Raw genomic sequence first — 6,186 nt, forward strand, 5'->3', positions numbered from 1 at the left:
TCCGACGCCCCTCCCCAAGTCCCTCCTCCCTATCTTTTATCTTAGCCTGCTGGACCAACTTTCCTCATTCCTGAAGAAGGGCTAATGCCCGAAACGTCGATTCTCCTGTTCCCTAGATGCTGCCTGACCTGCTGCGCTTTTCCAGCAACACATTTCCATCTCCTAAAATACTGAAGCAATCAATGTTCAAATGCAACAAGATCTGGACAATATCCAGGTTTGGGCTGACAAGTGGCAAGTAACATTCACACCACACAAATGTTAGGCTATGACCATCACCAATGAGAGATAATCTAACCACCACCTCTCAACATTCAATGGTGTTACCATCACTGAATCCCTTACTATCAGCATCATTGAGGTTGCCATTGACCAAAAACTCAACTGGACTCACCACATAAACACAATGGCAACAAGAGCAGGTCAGATGCTAGGAATATGGCAGTGATTAACTCACTGCTTGATTTCCCAAAGTCTGTCCACCATCAACAAGGCACAAGTCAGGAGTGCGATGGAATATTCCTCACTTGCCTGCATGGGTGCAGCACCAGCCACACTTACAAAGCTTGACACTATCCAGTACAAAATAGTACGCTTGATTGCATCACATCCACAAATATCCGCTCCCTTTAACGCCAATGCTCAGTAGCAGCAGTATGTACTATTGACGAGGTTCCCTGCAGAAATTCACCAAAGATTCCTAGACAGCACCTACGAAACCCACAACAACATCCAGCTAGAAGCACAAGGGAAGACATACATGGGAACACCTTCATTTAAAAAAAAATGGAGGAAAAGCATTGAACTAATGTTGTTTCATTTTGTATTGCATGTTGTTTATTTGTAAAATGTTTGCTATGTCTCAGGAGTTTCAGCTAGTGAAATAGGTTAACATATATTCCTTAAACCTCTTGGAATAGATTTGAGTCTGGCAGAGAATGGTGAGATGGTGTTTTAAAGGATCCTCTGTGAAATGGGGTACATCAACCCACTTCCAATGTAACAAATATTCACACAGGGCTTTGTTCCTTACAGACAAAAGAGTTGTGTCCCCACATTGCATCTTTTCTTTAAATTATAGACTTTGGAGATGGCCAATCTCTGCAGCATTCCCATGGCAATGCCTAGGTCACTTGGAATGGCCTGCCTCTTTTGAATTTAATCAGTTAACTAAGTCACTTGGCAGTTCCTGTAGTATCTCCACGCCAATCATATTTCCCAGTAAGCAGCACCCTGTTCCTACAACATGTAAATTATTGCTTTCTTCCAGAATAGTTTTTTTTTTCCATTTTAGACAGTTGAATGCAAGATAAAATGTTTTGATTTCAAGTCTCTTTTTAGAAGAGTTTAAATTTTTTTGCAAATTACCAAGTCCATAAAGTGTTTAGTATGGGAATTGGAAAGAAAATGTTTTTATCATGTAATCTGTGAGTAATATTTCCCTGTATAAGGCGATGCTACATTGATCATAAAAACACACAACACCAGGTTATAATCCAACAGGTTTAATTGGAAGCACACTAGCTTTCGGAGCGACGCTCCTTCATCAGGTGATAGTTCAGAGTGTCGCTCCGAAAGCTAGTGTGCTTCCAATTAAACCTGTTGGACTATAACCTGGTGTTGTGTGATTTTTAACTTTGTACACCCCAGTCCAACACCGGCATCTTCAAATCTTGATCAGAAAAGACATGGTTAGCCCATACTTGTCTCTTAAGAGGCAAAGTTCACCATTTACATAGTTAAGCAACAAACAAGGCGCCAGATAATATCAAGCTAAAAGAAAAGGCTTATACAAATGCAATGAATGATATAAATCCTGCAGACTGGGAGGGTTATAAATAGCACAAAGTGAATAGATAACTTTGTTTGCATTCTTCACAATTTATGAAAAAACTTCAAAGGGATATTAAAGTTAATGACAAATGTTTAATAAATATTTTAACAGAAGGAGAGTGCGAAAACAGAATGTGGCTCATGAGGACAAATGCTGATGGAATACAATATACAGTGAGATTTTGTCAGACCTATTAAGTGAGTACTTTACATCCAGTTTCATAGATGAGGGAGAAGAAAGTTGAAATATTTTCATAATGTTGAGACTGGAGCTGTGAAGGAGAATAAAGGAATGCAGAATATAGCCTTTCTTTTAGAGGTTTATAGAAACAAGAATAGGGTAAATAGACAAGGTCTTTTCCCTGTGTTAGGGGAGTCCAGAACTAGAAGGCATAGGTTTCGGGTGAGAGGGGAAAGATTTAAAAGGGTGGTGTGTGTATGGAATGAGCTCCCAGAGGAAGTGGTGGAGGCTGATACTATTACAACATTGAAAACTCATCTGGATGGGGATTTGAATAGATTAGGTTCCCGACTGTGTGGAAACAGACCCTTCAGCCCAACAAGTCCACACCGACCCTCCAAGGAGTAACCCACCTCGACACATTTCCCTCTGACTAATGCACCTAACATTATGGGCAATTTAGCATGGCCAATTTAGATTAGATTAGATTAGATTACATTACAGTGTGGAAACAGGCCCTTCGGCCCAACAAGTCCACACCGACCCGCCGAAGCGAAACCCTCCCATACCCCTACATTTACCCCTTACCTAACACTACGGGCAATTTAGCATGGCCAATTCACCTGACCCTGCACATCTTTGTGACTGTGGGAGGAAACCGGAGCACCCGGAGGAAACCCACGCAGACACAGGGAGAATGTGCAAACTCCACACAGACAGTAGCCCCAGGCTGAAATTGAACCTGGGTCCCTGGCACTGTGAGGCAGCAGTGCTAACCACTGAGCCACCGTGCCGCCAAATAGGAAAGGTTTGGAGGGATATGGAACAACTGCTAGCAAATGGGACTGGATTAATTTAGGATATCTGGTCAGCATGGATGAGTTGTACCAAAGGATCTGTTTCCATGCTGTACATCTCTATGACTCTATGACAGTAAAAGCTAGTGCTGAGATTAAAAAAAAGATCAGCAGCAGAGAACAACGGGAGCTGGGCGGAAGTGAGGTCGGAGCACAGAGGCTGTTGGGAAGGTTAGTGAGTTCTATTTAAGTAGGTATGTTCTAGGCCCCATTCCTACACAACGGGTCCTCCCTACCGCCCTCCTCCTCTGACCTAATTTAAGAGTCCATAGACTTGCAGCAAAAAAAAGGGCGTCGAGGGAAGTGTCTGGCGAGAAAAGTGCGAGTCTGGCTCAGGAGTCTTCAGTGAAGAGGCTGAGTGAGGAGATTATGCCACACTTGAAGAGGGTGAAGACGTGACTGCCAAGCTGATTCAGTGTGCTGCGTGCACGATATGGGAGATCAGGGACACTGATGGTATCTCTGGCTCCTAAAGCTGTGAAAAGTGTGTACACATTCAACTTCTGAAGGGGCACATTGCAGCACTGAAGAAAGAACTAGATGACCTCAAGCTCATCTGAGAGAACGAGAATTTTCTGGACCGGACCTTCAGCGAGGTCATTACGCCGAGCATACCAGAAAAAAGTAGAAGTGAGATGATGATGAGGAAGGAAGAGATGATTCAAGTACAAGAGACCCTGGGGGAAGTACGTCTTGTGAGCAGTTTGAATTTCTTGGAAACTGTTGAGACAGACGACACTGCCAGTCCAAGAGGCGGACAGGTCAACCATTCGAAAATTGGCCTGGAGGCAGAGCCAAGGAGTCAGACATCATGCAGAGTCGTGGTAATAGGGGACTCCATAATGCGAGGGAATGAAAGGGGTTTCTGCGGCAATGGGCAGGATTTGAGGATGGTATGTTGTTTTCCTGGTGCAAGGATCCAGGACATCACCGACAGAGTACAAGGACGAAGATGAAGAGCCAGAGGTGGTGGTGCATGTTGGTACAAATGATGTTGGGAAGTAGAGGAGGAACATTCTACAGCGGGACTTCAGAAAACCCACAAGAAGGCTGAAAAGCAGGACTTCCAGGGTGGTTATCTCCAGTTTGCTGCCAGTCCCTCGGGCTGGAGAGGGCAGGAACAGACAGATAATGGACTTGAATGTGTGCCTGAGGAACTGGTGCAGGAAGCAAGGATTTAAATTCTTGGATCACTGGAGTATATTTTGCGGTAAGGATAAATTATACAACAGGGATGGGTTGCACCTTTATAGGTGGAGGACCAGCATTCTGTCAGGCAGGTTTGCTACTGCAACACAGGTGTGTTTAAACTAAGAAGTGGGGGGAAGGGACAATCTGAAAATTTAAAAAGGAAGTTAAAGGGAAAGTGAGAATAAGAGAACTTAAGGAAAACAACAGAATCATTGGAGCAGAAAACTCAAGAAGGGTTCATACAGTATGGTCAAGTGAAATAGGGATTGGTCGGAAGGGTGAGGAGGGTAACAAATTAAAAATATTATATGTGATTGCATGAAGCATAAGAAATAAGGTGGATGAGCTTGAGGCTCAGTTGGAAATTGGCAGGTACAATGTTGTGGGGATAACTGAGATGTGGTTTCAAGTGGACAGGGCCTGGGAAATGAATATTCAGGGCTATACGTGCTATTGATAGGACATACTGACGGGCAGAGGGAGTGGGATGGCCTGTTGGTGAGGAATGATAATCAGTCCCTTGCGAGGGGGGACATAGAAACATGAGATGTAGAGTCAGTATGGATAGAGCTGAGAAATTCTAAGGGTAGAAAGACTCTAATGGGAGTTATCTATAGGCCCCCAAACAGTAGGGAGTGAGTTGAATAAGGAGTTGAAATTGGCCTGTCGCAAAGGTAGTACTACAGTTATTATGGGGAATTTCAACATGCAGGTAGACTGGGAGAATCAGGATGGTTCTGGACCCCAAGAAAGGGAGTGCCTCCCAGATGGATTCTTAGAACAGCTTGTACTGGAGCCTACCAGGGAAAAGGCAGTTTTGGATCTGGTCTTGTGCAATGAACCAGATTTGATCAGGGACCTCGAAGTAAAGGAGACATTAGATGGTAGTGACCATAATATGATAAGTTTTAATCTGCACTTTGAGAGGGAGAAGGGAGAATTGGAAGTGTCAGCATTGCAGTTGAACAAAGGGAACTATGGAGGTATGAGGGAAAACACCAGATGGCCCCCTTCTTTAGAGACCGCAATTTCCCTTCCCATGTGGTTTCCCTTCCCTCCAAAGCATCTCATCCACATCCCGCCCCCCCGCCCTCAAACCCCACCCCTCCAATCGTAACAAAGACAGAACACCCCTGGTCCTCACTTTCCACCCTACCAACCTTCGCATAATCCACATCATCCGCTGACATTTCCACCACCTCCAAACAGACCCCGCCACCAGGGATATATTTTGCTCCCCACCCCTTTCCGCTTTCCACCAAGACCGTTCCCTCCGGACTACCTGGTCAGATCCATGCCCCCCCAACAAACCACCCTCCCCTGCCACTGCAGGAATTGCAAAACCTGCGCCCACACCTCCTCTCTCACCTCCATCCAAGGTCCCAAAGGAGCCTTCCACATCCATCAAAGTTTTACCTTCACGTCCATCAATATCATTTATTGTATCCGTTGCTCCCGATGCGATCTCCTATACATTGGGGAGACTGGATGCCTCCTTGCAGAGTGCTTTAGGGAACATCTCTGGGACACCCGCATCTGCCATGCATCCGTCCACTCACCTAGCCTGTCCAAGTCACCCTGTGGGTGGCACGGTGGCACAGTGGTTAGCACTGTTGCCTCACAGCGCCAGAGACCCGGGTTCAATTCATGCCTCAGGCGACTGACTGTGTGAAGTTTGCATGTTCTCCCCGTGTCTGCATGAGTTTCTTCCGGGTGCTCCGGTTTCCTCCCACAGTCCAAAGATGTGCAGGTCAGGTGAATTGGCCATGCTAAATTGCCCGTAGTGTTAGGTGTAGGGGTATGGGTGGGTTGTGCTTCAGCGGGTCGGTGTGGACTTGTTGGGCCGAAGGGCCTGTTTTCACACTGTAATGTAATCTAATCTAATCAACCCCATCGCCCCGTGGCCCAACATTTCAACTTCGCCTCCCATTCTACCGAGGACATGCAGGTCCTGGGCCTCCTCCACTGCTGCTCCCTCACCACCCGATGCCTGGAGGAAGAATCTTCCGCCTCGGAACACTTCAACCCCAGGGCATCAATGTGGACTTCACCAGTTTCCTCATTTTCCCCTCCCCCCACCTTATCCCAGTTCCAAACTTCCAGCTCAGCACTGTCCTCTCCCAA

At 45.8% G+C, this 6,186-nt stretch overlaps 1 protein-coding gene across 6 annotated transcripts in view; it reads left to right on the plus strand.

The window, feature by feature from the left end:
• LOC122554273 (BTB/POZ domain-containing protein 19-like) overlaps positions 1–6,186 on the plus strand; it is a 154,767-nt gene that overhangs the window by 134,748 nt on the left and 13,833 nt on the right. For 2 of the 6 annotated variants that reach the window (XR_006312954.1, XR_006312955.1), the window contains exon 8: positions 1,946–2,031. The exons of the other annotated variants lie outside the window; for them this stretch is intronic. The gene's annotated coding sequence lies outside the window, so the exon portion shown is untranslated. The remainder of the gene's footprint in view (positions 1–1,945; positions 2,032–6,186) is intronic. 6 annotated transcript variants of the gene reach the window in all.

Source organism: Chiloscyllium plagiosum, chromosome 11 (genome assembly GCF_004010195.1).
Source record: "Chiloscyllium plagiosum isolate BGI_BamShark_2017 chromosome 11, ASM401019v2, whole genome shotgun sequence".
NCBI lineage: Eukaryota > Metazoa > Chordata > Chondrichthyes > Orectolobiformes > Hemiscylliidae > Chiloscyllium > Chiloscyllium plagiosum.